Raw genomic sequence first — 14,929 nt, forward strand, 5'->3', positions numbered from 1 at the left:
AGAAAATTTGCGGATTTACCTATTTATTTACCATGGTTTGTATTAAACCTGGTCTGAATTCGGTGTTTTGTGTCATTTCTACCTTACAGAGCCTAATAATGGCATCCTAGTTCTTGTCCTAGTCTTAGGACTTCTTTTTTCTTAACCGATGAACTTGCTTTTAACTTCTTTTCTGTTTGTGAAATTTCTCTAAGTTCTGCCTTTGTCTTCCTACCTCAGTGTCAGTCTAGTACTTGTAACAATGTTTCTCAAATTTCAGTTTTCAGAAACCCAAGAGAGTGAGTCTGTAGATTTTAGTCAGTTTTAAATCTCAGCTCATAATAAGATGTAACTTTTTTTTTTACTTGCCTCTTAATTGTCACACTGAAAATAAAATTATCACAAAACAGTACTTACCCTTACTGTGTACAATGCATTCTGTTTTCACTTTTAAACAAGTGAATGTTTAAAATGTTGCTCTTGATCTGATGATCCACTATTAGGTCATAGCCAACGGTTGGGAAAATAGTTTTAGGAAATTGCTGGACTTTAACTCAGTAGAAATACAAAGGTGGGCTACCTTTAAACTGGCCTTTTAGTCTAGCTGACCCAGAACATTCTTATATTTTATTTAGGAGTACCATCAAAATTAAAATACAGCTTTAAAATTTCTTTCTTTTTTTTTTTTTTGTCGTTTTTTCGTGACCGGCACTCAGCCAATGAGTGCACCGGTCAGTCCTATATAGGATCCGAACCCGCGGCGGGAGCGTCGCCGCGCTGCCAGCACAGCACTCTACCAAGTGCGCCACGGGCTCAGCCCTACAGCTTTAAAATTTCTTTTTTTTTTTTTTTTTTCTCGTGACCAGCACTCAGCCAGGGAGTGCACCGGTCATTCCTATATAGGATCCGAACCCGCGGCGGGAGTGTCGCCGCACTGCTAGCGCGGCGCGCTACCGAGTGCGCCACAGGCTCAGCCCTTACAGTGAATGCAAGAAATCCAACATTATGTCCACAGAACCCAATTTGAGAAATACTGGTGCCCAGGATAAAATCTAAATTTAAGTGTGAACCCAGTGCTCTCCCTTCTCTATTGTTTACTTTTTTCAGCCTTACCTTTCACTCTTGTTCTACAGGAGGTTTCTGCTCCATCTAAATTGGTCTATTTTTCTCAAGTTATACCTGTTCATATTACTGCCTTTGTGACTTTGCTTAGACAAGTTTGCAGTGTTACATAGAGGAAAGCCAAATGACTTTGAGATCAAATATGAGCTCCCTTAAATCTGGGAAAGACACTTAGTTCTCTAAGTCATGCTTTCTTTGTCTGAAAAAATAAGGCTGGGGTAAGGGGATGATAATACTTACGCATGTTGAGTAGTTGAGGAGACAGTGATGAAAGCACCTAGCAGAGTGTCTGTCACAAAGAAGACATTATAAACAACTGGTTTTAGGGTCATTCTCCTCAGTTCTACTTGTACCTTAATGCCCAACATGTTCACATATTTTTCAAGTACACCTTTTCTGGTCTGCACATGCCCCTAGAGTTCTGACTTCTGTCAGAGACTTATGTCATGTTGCTTGTATATCATGGATTTTCCATTGTCATTTAATTTAACTTTAATTGTTTTCAGTCTATTTAAAAGTTGTTTTTCAAACTTTGTCAGTTTTTGGTTAGGAAAATATGCATGGGTCGTGTGTGTGCGCGCGCGCGCATTTGTTGCCTTATTTCTCTATTGTCTGATAGTCATCTAGTTTAACTTGTTATCTCTTTGTGCTCTGTGTCTCCAAGTAGATTTTTGTTTCCCTCATTGCACCTATAATACTTTGATTATAGTAACTTTTCAGTAAGTATTTGTTTGAGGTTTTCCCCCAGAGTTTTATTAGCCCTCAGATATTAACACTTTGAATTTTGGTTTGCCCAAGGTCCCAGAGTGAGGATGTAGTTAGAATCCAGGTTCAAAATTCAGTATATTTTGCTTCCTGTTTCTCCAGTGTTCTGTTGTTGTTAAAAAATCACTTGACTCTTCCTGAAGTGGGTTGTACTGTTGTTTTATTCTATTAGTAGAAAAACTATTTTAATAGTAAAAGTTCTATTTTTCTCTTAAAATAGGAAGTGAACTGAGGAAGCAGGAAAAGTCACTTGTTTATTCCATTAGCAATTACTCAGTGCTTAACTTGTGTCAGACACTGCACTGTTTGCAAAGAAATAGTTAGCTGGCATTCATTGAGAAATTTGCGAAAGTTAAACTTCTGAGGGCAGTCCTGAAGTTTTTAATTTTTTTCTCCAGTATAATTGTTTTTCACTTAAAGTAAAACTGACTGTTGAATCTTCTTCGTTTTAATGCCACCCCTGCTGTTTGTATATTTAGTTTTTCTGTAATACTCATGAGATTATGAGATTTAGGAGAACCTGTTTGTCAAATATATTTTGGTTTTTATGCAGTTGAGGAAATAATTTGAACTAAGATTGTGTAGGAATTTTTGGCTGATTGAGAAAATGCCACTTAACTGCCATTCAAAATTAAAGCAAATGTGATTATCCAGAGTATAATCCTTTTTTTTTTTTTTAATCTATAAAGGCTGAACCGAAATAAATGGCTCTTCTTAAAGCTTCTGCTTTACCTTTGGCTGAATACTGTCTCACTTTCAATCAGATTCCCATTATCCAAAATGTTAGTTTACATACAAGTTAAGAAATTTACCTAATTTCCACAATTTGCAAATGGAGTGAAGCTTGGAGTTAGAGGCAAGACCAAGCAAATTGAAGAGAAAGAGAGTTAATGTTCATAACAGGCACTACTGGATGCTTTACTAACAGTGCCTTATTTAGTGTGAAGACCTGTGAGATCAAGCACTGTTTAGTCTATTTAAATGCCTCAGATTATCTAGTTTTCCTCCAAGGATCTTATCATTCCTGTATAATACTTGCTCAATATGACCCTGAGTAATCAGAAAATGTTAAATTTTATTAGACATTTGTTTAGGAAGACTGAAACATATGGTTAAATGGTTTAAACTAAGCAATGCTTTAAAAAAAGAATTTTCAAATATCTGGAAAATGTATTCATATGGAACATTTGGTGTCCTTACTGACTCCTGACTGTATTAGTCTGTTTCTGTTGCTTATAACAAAATACATGGAACTGGGTATTGTATAAAGAAAACAAAAATTATTGCTTTCAGTTTCTGAAGCTTGCAAGTCCAAAGTCCAGGGAACACAGCTGGTGAAGGTCTTGGTGGTGGCAACAGTGAAGGTAGGGTATCACATTGTGAAAATGGTGAAGTAGAGAGAGACTGCTCCTAGTATGCTCTCCTTTTAAAGCTTTCAGAACCATGTCCCTGACCACCATTATATTAATCCATTCACTATTGCATGGTCCTACAATCTAATCACCTCTTCAGGCCCCGTCTTTCAATCACCGTAATAGGATTTCCCACCCTCAACAGTTACAGTGGGGATTAAGCCTCAGTTAGGTAGTGGGGAAGGGGATTGACATACGAGGTGGTGTTATTTATTAGATTCATAACTCCTAGATACATATTTTATATTTAGAAAGAGGTAATCTAAATTTAAAAGCAGTAATTAATAATTGGCTTGATCCTCATCCCAAACAGTTTTATAGAGATATCAAATAGCTGTCATATTATATTTAAGTCCTGCATTAAGTTGAGTTACCAGAATTCACTGAAGCAGTTATTTGTAATACTGAAAAAATTATTTCCTGTAAATAGAAATGATGTTGCTACTTTTTAAAAATATGAGCCATTATCATCAAAACTGGCATTTAGAACTTTTATTTACTCAAAATAAATAGTTTACATTTTATATTTTTCTGAGTAAGCGTGTGCATGTATTCTTGATCTCTTTTCCTAATTGCAAAATTATAGATCTCAACCAACATAAAAAACTGGAAACATCATTTTACATTTAATTCAAAAGGATTAACATTCTTGTCAATGTATATTCTGAAAAAATGCTAATTTATATTTTCAGCTTTCTAAACAAAAGTTCTACAAGATTATATTATTTCAAAAGAATAAAACAAAATTTAATTAAAAACTTACTAAAAGAGTGATACTTATCCATATTTGTGTAACTGTTTTGAATCTCAATTAAGAAAATTTTTTAAAAAACTTTGTCTGCCTAGAATAAGATATTGCACTTTACATAAAATAACCTTGTGAATAAAATTTATATTCTCAAACAAATTGACCATGAAGTTCATCATCAGCATGAAGATACTTTACAGGAAACATTTCTAAATGCTTGTGTCCTAACTACTGCTTCTTTAGTAATTAAGAATTAACCCCATATGTGCAGGTGAATATGTTGGCAAGAAATAAATCAGACTTAGTGTGTTTAATATTGTGACCTATTTATAAAATATTTCTAAAAAGATGATCTGTTGTTGCAAATGCTGCCTAAGAAGGAATTATTTTCAACACCAAAAGAACTTTGAGGATTTACTTACATTGAATGAAAATATTTGTGGTGTGGGATTTTTTTTTTTCCCCTCAAAAATTATCTTTTATAGATCTTGGGGGTTTTTTGACAAAAATATTCTACAGCCTGGATTCTGTCTTTCATGTGTACTTCGCTTGACAGCCCATTAGATACTGTGAATTGAAATCTTGGATTCTGAGGACACTGGCTTTAATTCTCTCAAAATTGTTTATTGTGACCCATGGCATGCCACTTATAGCTTTCCTTTGTTTCTTTATCCCTGAAATGGAGATTATGTTCTTGTTTCTTTATCCTTTAAATGGAGACGTTTTGTTGTTCTTAGGATTAATCAAAGGCAGTTACTCACAATGATTACTGTAATATAAAGTAGCATTTTCGTTTACACTTAGACTACTTTGGAAACACCTTGGATGTTTTATTTATGATAATGATCTAACATAATTTTAAAACAATAATTCCACTATTTTCAAATTATTATTATCAGTTTGAAAAATAACATTAAATTACTGATTTATCAACTTGTTTGAAGCCTACGTGTTAGAGCATACAAGATTAGATTTTATAATAATTTATAAAAGATGCTTTTGTGTCTGTGATAGGGAAGTTATGTGGGTATTAGTTGATGTGTGTGCCAGGAAAAGATTATTGGCTTTACAACTGAAACCTTTTTTTTTTGCCCAAAATTTTAAACCTAGAATTCGAGAGGCTGGGAATGAGGATAGAGGAAGGTAGGATTACACAGTAACTAAAAGTATGGATTTTGAACTATGGTTTGATTTTTCAACTCAATCACTTCCTGTGGGACTTTAGGCTTGTTTTTTTGTCTCTGTCCTCACATATAGACTGGAAGTAATAATAATATTTGCCTTAAAGCTGTTGTGATTAAGGCATAATGTTCACAGTGCACTTTGCATATTATGGTGCTGGAAATACAGGGTAAATGTTAGCTATTAATACATTTAGGATGGGTAGGTACAAATTTTCCTTCATAAAAGAATATTAACTTTTTAATTTTTCATATTTTATTTAGTCTGTACCAAAAATGTTATAATTTCATCAGTATAAAAATTGAGATAGTTTACATTCCTTTTTTATACCTCTTCAAAATCTGATATGTATTTTATGATGACAGCTCATTGTAATTCTCAATTGTAATGAAAGACATTGGCCTGCACCCTTCCACTGTCTGGCACATCTACTTGTAGACAAGTGTTGTGAATGTCTGCTGCCCTCCAAGTTCTATATTCTATCGTTATAGATTCAGATCAAGATATACCACTAGCAGAATTTATTCATTATCAAACATTAAACTGTGAGACAAGCACTATGTCTGGTACTAAATAAAGAGCAACAAAAATGGCTGTCATGGGAAGTTCAATTCAACCATTCATGTATTTTCAGATATTAACATAGGTAACAGTGAATGGACAATTCTTTTTTTCTTCATAGCACTTAATGCAGTTACTAATTTTGTGTATTTTCCTATTTATATTGCATCTATGTGCGTGCACCTGTTTCTCCTGTGACACTCCATGAAGAAGGAACTACATCTACTTGTTTGCCATTATATCCCTGGGCCTTAGTAGGATGTGTTACACATAGTAGATGGTCAATTATCTGTTAAATGAATGACTATGGCCATGCATTGATTATCATTGTCAACCAGTTTGGCATTTCATTATTCAGTGTTTTACAGTTAGTCAAAACACATTCTGCATTTTCTCAATTAAAGCAGTGAACAGCTGTTTTCTCTTCAAAACAATTTCTAGTAGTCTACTCGTTATTAAAAAGTAATTGGGAAATTCCCCACTAGTCAGAATCACATTTATCCTGTCAGACTTAATAAAAAAAGAAAACACCGCATATCCACCTTGAAGCCAAGAATAATGAATATTGTTTCCCACAACACAGTCAGTAGTGGCATGGTTCTTAAGAGCTCTGAAGACTTCAGAAGCTCCTTTGGCAAACCATTGTAAGTTAAAAATCAGAAATACTGTAGTAGCCATGATACAGGAAAACCTGAAACTCATAAGTGCCCGGAGTTTTTAGAAAAGCAAAATGAAATTGCATGTAATGACTAAATGTGAAACCTATTACAAAAGACAAAACAAAAAACCCCCCAAACTTAACTCATTTTAAGTGATATGAATATTATTGTATTATAAAGTACTTTTGCTAGTCTTAAGATGTAGAAATAATTTTTTTTTTTTTTTTGGTAGCTGACCAGTACAAGAATTCCAAGTCCTTGACCTTGGTCTTAAAATACCATGCTCTAACCAACTGAGCTAACTGGCCAGTCCTGTGGAAGTAATTTTATATAGAGTGAAAACCTGGAAGAACGTAAGAATCAAGAGTGAGAGCAGCTCTTACCTTTCTATTCTGTATACAATAAAATGGCACTTTAATAATATTGGTATTTCCCAAACTAATTAGTAGTCAGTTTTCTAATTTTACCACAAAAACCCTGCAAGCCTAATCAAGTCTTTCCTGTTTTGTAAACCACTGATTACACAAGAATTTCATACCATTGAAACATTTATCTATTGTGTATAAATCAATTTTTTAAAAACAATCATATTTAAAATGCTCTAAAGAAAAATTACTTTTCCCTTTTCTTTTTAGATGAGCAGTTCAAAAGTGAGGTAAATTCAGCCTCTTCATTTTTTTTTTTTTAATGGTCACGTTGGTAACTACTGGCGTCACTGCCTTGGAAAATAAGGTCCTGGTTCTGATCTTCCTGGTACTTTTTCTTTTTCAGCTCCTCTTCCTAGAGGGCATTCACATTATTAGTAATCTGTAAGTTTGTCTCTTTCTTTGGGGTGGCAACTGCAAAATCTGCTAGCTCTGTGGTACCATCAGTCACTTCATATGTCTTTGGGTCTTTCTTTTTGTTTTTCTTCTTTGAAGGTTTTTCAACAGTTATTTTTAGTGCTGGTTTCTGTTACTTCTTCAGAAACCTCAGAGCGCTTGGGTTGTAAACTAGTGATATTTAGTTTTCCCTGAATGCAGAATATACTCCAGCAGCATCTGAATCCAAAAGAAATGCTAGTTCATCACCCATGTTTATCTCCAGGGTTTGCCACTGCTTAGCTGACATGTGCTCAGATTTAGGGATGAAGGTGTTAAAACACCCATGTACTAAACAGTCAGTGCGGCTAGAGATACTTCATTAACACCACCCAAAAGGTTTTGTCCTGGTTCAGGGCAGAAAATAACAAAATCTGCTTTATTGTTAAGGTAAATGTATCCTCGACTATCACAAGTATCTCCAAGTTCACCTGCAATTTTGATGTTATCATGTGTAATGAGTACACATACAAGGCTCTCGGAGTAGTGCAGAAGCTTCACATGGAACTGCTCTCGATGCTGGTGTGTTTCCTGTTAAAGTAGCAGGCCAACAACACACAGTGTGGCCCAGCCACCAGGCAGGAGTAGTGGCTGTTCACCAGCACAGAGCAGCAGCATAAGTCAGCAGAACAGGTAAGGCAGGATGGTCCTACCATGGGCTCCTCAGAGGCCACCTTTGGTCACAGTGCCTCTAAGCAACCTGCAGTCATGTAGTGTTAGTAAAATACATTTTGGTGTTAGTAAAGTGCAATTTAGTTTCTTACCTAAATAGTGGTTTTCAGATTTTCACACACACTCACAAAAAGTAGGGGAACTCCCTCCCCCCCCCCGCAAAGTCTCACCTGGTACCTTGATGTATAAAATAGAAAGGTTACCTTTGCAGAACAATTTGACAAGTACTAATCTAGAATGTAACAGTACTATTGGCAGAGGTTGCAAAGGAAGTTCATGCATAGTTCTCTTCTGACATTATTTTCTTCCTAAACAGGCTTTTTTTCTCGTGTTTCCTCATTCTACTGCTTCCTTCTCTCTATTCTTCCAAAGATAATGAATGTTCTTGTCTTAGAGACATAATAAAACTATTATTGAAGACTTTCATACTTTAATTTTTAAAGACTTTTAATTGTGCTGCTTATTCTTGTCTTACTAATGCACGTTAAATTCTTTTTTGGTAAGATTTTAAATGAATTCTATTTCTCTGGAAGCATGGCACTGATGTGTATATAGTATGAATAGAGAAATTGTACTTTATCATAGGAATAGTAAATATTAATAATAGTGAAATGCATACACAGTTCCATAAATATACTCATTGCTAATGTTCAATTCTTTTTGAAAATTTATTGAGAAGACCGAGTTTATCTTATACATTTCCCTAACTTATTCTCAAATTTTCTCTGGATCTTTCATTTCCTTCCTTGGGTGGCTCTTCCCTTTCCAAAGTGGGTCTTTTCATCTATGGACTTGATCCCCAACCCCTCAGAGAACCTTTCCATTTTCTTGTGTCTTTATCACTTTTTGTCACTTGTGTCCTTTAGCCTGTAGACATGTACATGTCATTCTCATCTTTTTGCCTCATTGATCATCTACTTTCAGATTTTGCCTCTTCCAGACTCCTTTTCTCCACATGTGAAACTTATCATGCTTAAAAAAAAAAAAAAAAAAAAAAAAAAAAGGTTTTCTTTAACTTATTTTGTTTCCTAATCTTTATTGCCAGTCTTCTTGGAAAGGTACCACCATATTTATTGCCTTCATTTCTTTACCTTCCATTGCAGTTTGGAGTCTGCCCCTCACCAAATCAAAGAAAATGTTCTTTTAAAGGTCACTTGCTTGGCATATTTGTAGTACTTATTTATTAACTGTAGACCTGAGTAGCAGTCCAGCAGCCCAAAGACTATTTCATGTGCCTACACATTGTTTTCAAAAAAATTTAATTGTCAGCGTTTTAAAAATGATAAACTTTCATGTTCAAATGAGGATTTTTGGCTTCTCTTGGAAAATCAAAAGATCTAGCAACGTTGGACTTACACATGGCTCTTAGCTGAATTGGCTGTCTGCTCAGCCCCTGTTGGCACTTTAAAATGTTTGTGACCCCATGTAAGCTTATCTCCTTTCAATTTATTTATGCTCCTCTCCTGGTTCTACCTTTGTGACTGCTCCTTAATTGTCTTCACCCAGTGTTCCTTTCAGCTGCTGGAAGTATACAGTAAATGGTAGCTATTATTAATATATTAAAGAGGACGAGATCCAAAATTTTGTAATTATTTAGTGGCTTTTCCCTGTAGCAGAGAAAAATTATTATCTTTTCCTCACCCATCACTAGGTTCATGGCTGAGGCACCTATGACAACGTATAGATTAACAAGAGAAAAGCTTATAAATTTATTTCATGTAAGTTTTACATGACATAGGGGGCCTTTAGAAATGAAAACTCAAAGAAACAGTGAAACCTGTGTGTTTGTATGCTTAGGTTTGATGAAGAGTGGACCACAGTGAGGAAGTATGATGGGACAAAGAGGGTAGGATCCAGTGGTGGTGATAAACTGAAGGGAATGTAGCAGATTTTTCAAAACCTGAAGAATTTGTTCAGATTCTTCTGTTTCTCTGTGTCTTCAGAAATAAGGGTGCTCCTCTCCTGTGGGCATAGGGAGGGCACCTCTGGAATGAGGGTCTTATGATCTACTTTAGAAGAAGGTCAGAGAATTCTTTTATGGCCTGTTTCAGGGGAGAAGGGTGAGAGGTCAGCGAGACCTTCCTGCTCCTGCTGTTTTCTGAAATACCAATGTGCCATATTTTGAGGTAGCGTGTCCTGAACTCCATCACTCTCAATATTCTCTTCTTCCTTTCACTTTTCATTAGCAACCCTCATGTATTTCCCCCCACCTCATCATCATGTGAGGCAGAACTCTCTCTCATCCTAGAAAGTGGTTCAGGATGGCCAGGTTGATAATCCTTGCTTTACATACTGATCTTCAGCAATCACACTCTAACAGCATCTTCTGTCACTCACCCAGGAGAAGATTTCCAGTTGTTCATTCTTTTTAGACTTAGCTTTTGGCTCCCATTTTCAACCACCTGTAAAACTCTTGCCCGTGGATGTTCAGTAGGTACTTCTAATTAAATATGTTTGAAATGGAACTTATCTACTCTCCTTTTCCCTCCCCCACTCCCTACCAAAAAGAAAGCCCGTTGGTATTGGTAGCATCTTCTCTGCCCCCCTCCAACTTAAGTTTTGAAATCTTGAGTCATTTTTAGCTCTTCCTTCTCACACCTCCAGGGCCAGTCACCAAGCTTTGGCGGTTTCATTCCTGTACTGTCTTTTCTCACCCCTCCCCACCCACCACCACCATTGGAGCTCTTTAAAAGCAGGAACCATGCATGCCTATTTTACTGAATTGTAATAAAATCTTATTGAATGATTGTCTCTTTTCTCCTTTAATAAATGGTTTTAGTTGTTGAGGGAAGGGTGACTTTTGTGCCTTTAAGAAGCCGTTACTTACTGAAAATTATACTTCCTTTGACCATTTTTTTTTTTAGATTTAGAAATATTTATTTATCTATTTGCTGAAACATAGTTGATAGTACATATCTGTGGGGTACAGAGTTGAATATCAATACCTTGACCATTCTTGTTTCATCTCAATTCTGACATTGGGTATCATATTCAGGGTAAGGATTCAGTTTGACCAAGTATGTATAGTTCTTATAAAGCAAACATGAGTGCGTGATAAATAATAGTACTCCTCATAGTTTACATCTATTAAATGCCGTGTGCAGAATGTGTGCATGGGAGGGGGCAGGGAGGGAGAGAAAGAATTAACTCATTTAATCCTCAACAACCTCTCCTGAAATAGGTAGTTATTATTCCTATTGAAATATGAGACTGCTGAGGCACAGAGAGATAAAATACACGAATTTGCCCAAGTTAAGTAACTAGGATTTAACTTTTAAAAAACAAGCAAGAAAAGCAAAACCCAAAGTAAGTAAAACAGAATTTTTTCTTTCTTTTTTAGGGGGATTGGGTAGGTGTTGTGTTGATTGTTGAAATTTGTTTTAGGGTAATAAAGGAATTTGCAATAGTAATCTTTAATCATTTGAAACTAAACTTCAGGAAAGTAGAGAGGTAAATGTAAGCACTTTACTATTGTAATGGAGTTTGAGTAATAGCCTTATTTAAGAATTTGTTAATTAGGGTTCTTTGTTTAGCAGTACAGTACTCCCCCATATCCTTGTCTTTGCTTTCCATGGTTTTAGTCACCCAAAGTCAACCATGATTGAAAATATTAAATAGAGAATTTCAGGAATAAACAATTCATGAGTTTTAAATTGTGCACCATTCTGAGTAGCATGATGAAATCTCATACTGTTTCCTCTGTCCTACCTGGAATGTAAATCATGACTTTGTACAGCATATCCAGGCTGTATACACTACCTGACATTAGATACTTAGTAGTCCTCTTGGTTGTCAGATCGACTGTCTTAATATCACCGTGCTTGTGTTCAAGTAAACCATTATTTAATAATATCCCCAGGGCACAGGAGTAGTGATGTTGGCACATTGTTATAGTTGTTCTATTTTAGTCATTGTTGTTAGTCATCTCTAAATATGAGATCAGTTCTTCATTTTATTAGATTAAGAAAAAACACGTCTACAACTGTAATGGGTTTGGCCTTTTTATGTCATACAATGGAGAACTGAAAATCCACGGGAAAAAGTAGGGTCATTGTCTACAGCAGTGGTCTTTAAACTTTTTAATTGGGTACCCCACCAGCAAGCATTTGAATTTGGAACCCAAATATGTCTAATTATAAGTCGTATGTATACATATACACACACATGTACTATTGCAGTTTTTTTTTAAGTAGTAAGAGTTTATACCTAGCTTTATTTCATTCATATCTCTTTTTTAAAATTTATTTATTATTATTATTATTTTACATTCGAAGATGTTGCAGAACAGTTGCAGGGGAGGGGGAGAGAGGAAGGGGAATGGAAATAGGGTGAGAGGAGTAGGAAAGAGGGGGACTTGGTCAAGGCCCATGGCACCCCCTCATTCTGGGAGAGGGGGGAGTGTCCTGGCAGCAGCTTGGTAGTCATTGCTGGGCTGGTTGCAGATGTCAGGGGGCGTGGCTGAGTATTGCAGTTTATTTAGCATTTCAAGTCTGTTTATTAAATACTAAAGTTTTATGTTTTAGACAAATTTAATAGAAGGTTTTTTTCTACTGTACTTCAGTGTACATTCTCTGCTTGAAAACCACTAGCTTATAGTGCAGTGAGTAGAGAAGTTTTCTGAGATATATTATTAAATAACTGCCTGATTCATTTGCTCCAATTCCAAAGTATACTGGAGAAGTACAGCAGTGGCTTATTCAGATTTTTTTCATAATTTTAGTCAAACTTAATATGTGTATTTCCAGTTTATTGTTTCTGTCATGCTTTATTCTTTATGAAAATTCCTGAGTGTTGAATGTGCCAGTTATCAGATTGTCTTTCAGCTCCCAATCAACTCTTCATTGCTTGATGTACAGTATTGGAGTCTGACCCTTTAATTATTTCTCCATTGTATGATGTTAAGCTTTGTCAGTAGAGGGTGCTGGAGGAACAATGCAGGAGGAAAGGTTTCTGTTTTTGTTTCTTTTTGCTTGCTAGTGGTGTGGATATGGGAACATCCAGTGGTCCTCTGCCCCAGGCGTGTGCCTGGAGTGGACAGACCGTTGACAAGCTCACAACCCCAGCCCCAACTTAGTGACCATCTCACCACAGTTTTCCCTCCATGACACTGCACACCCCATACCTCATGCCTCCCTGATGGAAAGTCAGCTGCCAACACCCCAACTCCCCCTGTACGTTTGCTAAACCAAAGAGGGTGTTTCCCTCGGCTCTCCAAGTGAAGGCACTTCTGGTCCCAATGTCCCAACTTACTTTTATGCTTAACCACCAGCCTCTTACTCCCAGGCAACCCAACAGGGAGAACTTCTTTGCCATCCAGGTGCAGCAGCCACACCTTCTCCAACAAGGTCCAAATCTTAGCTTTGGGGAGGGTCCCTCTCCTAAGGTTTTTCCTTCCTTGGGTACTTTCACTCAGCCCTAGACATTCTTTAGAGTTCTCTTTACACATTTATAGTTATTTCCTGTTACAGTTAATAATTCTGTATGTGAAACTTTCCCTGTTAAAATTACTGTATGGTTCCTAGTTTTTGATTGGACTCTGTCAGAGGCAGTGGGCTAAAATGAATTACATGAATGCCTGAAAACTGTAGGTTAGCACCAGTGTTCTCCATCCTCCCATTCCCCCATCCCCGGCCACATACATGTCATATTTGGGTCATCTGCTAGTCCATGGAAACTAGCTTTGGTATTAAAAAATAAAATACCGTGTTTGTAAATGCAGTTATTCTTTTAGTGGGATTATAATTATGTAGCAGTGGTCCTTAACAGTCATTGATCCCAAAAGTGGTTGTGATGAAAGAATGGAATAATTGAGTGTGTTTTTATAGTTAAATGTCTGTTATATCTTAGTTTAAATAATCAGAAAACATCAAATGAGAACTTTTTAATTCTACTGTCATTAGCATATTTGGTAGCTAAAAAAATTTCCATGTGGTTATTTCCTTTTGAATAAATTAGTAAATGACAGTCACGTAAATTATCTTTTAAAATTTTCCCCAAGTAAGAGGTTGGGTTAAAAGAAAACACACCCACACTCCCAGAGGATGTGATGCTGGCGAGGCAGGAGGCAGCTGGTGAGAAGAGCTATTGTGACCGATTTATTAATGCTAACTTGTTTAATGTGTTATTTGTAGACTATCATATTTGTATCTATCATATTTGAGTATTCTTGTGGATATTTAAAATCCCTCACTTTGTTAATTTTAAGATTTTAAGATCTTTAATAACATTTACCACATATCTGCAGTTATTTCTATATAGTTGACTAAACTGTTCTATTACATTTCCAGGGATTTTTCTCAACTCAGCGGTTACTGAATTCCCAACTTCCACTTCTGGCTTTTGTGCACCGTACTTCCAGCTTTTTCTCTGAAGTTATGATATGTGTATAAAATGGATGATGATCATATATTTCTGGAAATTGAAAGAAGAAAGAATAAAAGTAAACCATCAGATTATCAATTCTATAGCAAAATTTATTAAATTTGCTGTATATTAGTCTTTATATTATTATATTGTATTAAATAAATTATATATATATATATTTTTTTTAAAAAATCAGTAAAACATCAAAGGCATCAGAATCTTTTTGAGGAGTTTCCTATCTCCTGGTCCTAGTGCTTTAACTTCACTATTTGTGACATCTTTGGGTAGAGTTATTACTGAAGACAAAACTTGTCCTGGCTCTGCAGATGATGATCTTCCCAATGAAACATTCAACATTCATCCAGTTAGTATTTTAAATAAAATTTTAAAAGCAGATGATGTTTACTGTGTAGGAGCCAATTGTGTTTTAAACTTAGGTTAAAGTAGTTATGTATACAGTGAAAGTTTTTCAAAAGAAAGAAGTGCTTTTCAGTAAAGTTACTAATAGGAATGTTTTTGCCCTGCAGTTGAAAGAGTGGTGCTTTATTCAAGTCTTTAACACCTGAAATTCAGTAAGGGTGTGATGTAGAATTAGAAGATAATACA

General features: G+C 35.7%; 1 protein-coding gene and 1 pseudogene across 1 annotated transcript in view; one reads left to right on the plus strand and one right to left on the minus strand.

Moving 5' to 3' along the window:
- Positions 1-14,929, plus strand: part of ZNF292 (zinc finger protein 292) — a 79,447-nt gene that overhangs the window by 6,765 nt on the left and 57,753 nt on the right. The gene's annotated exons all lie outside the window — the stretch shown is intronic.
- LOC134378164 (DNA-directed RNA polymerase I subunit RPA43-like) lies at positions 7,041-7,944 on the minus strand (annotated as a pseudogene).

Source organism: Cynocephalus volans, chromosome 5 (assembly GCF_027409185.1).
Source record: "Cynocephalus volans isolate mCynVol1 chromosome 5, mCynVol1.pri, whole genome shotgun sequence".
NCBI classification, from domain to species: Eukaryota; Metazoa; Chordata; class Mammalia; order Dermoptera; family Cynocephalidae; genus Cynocephalus; species Cynocephalus volans.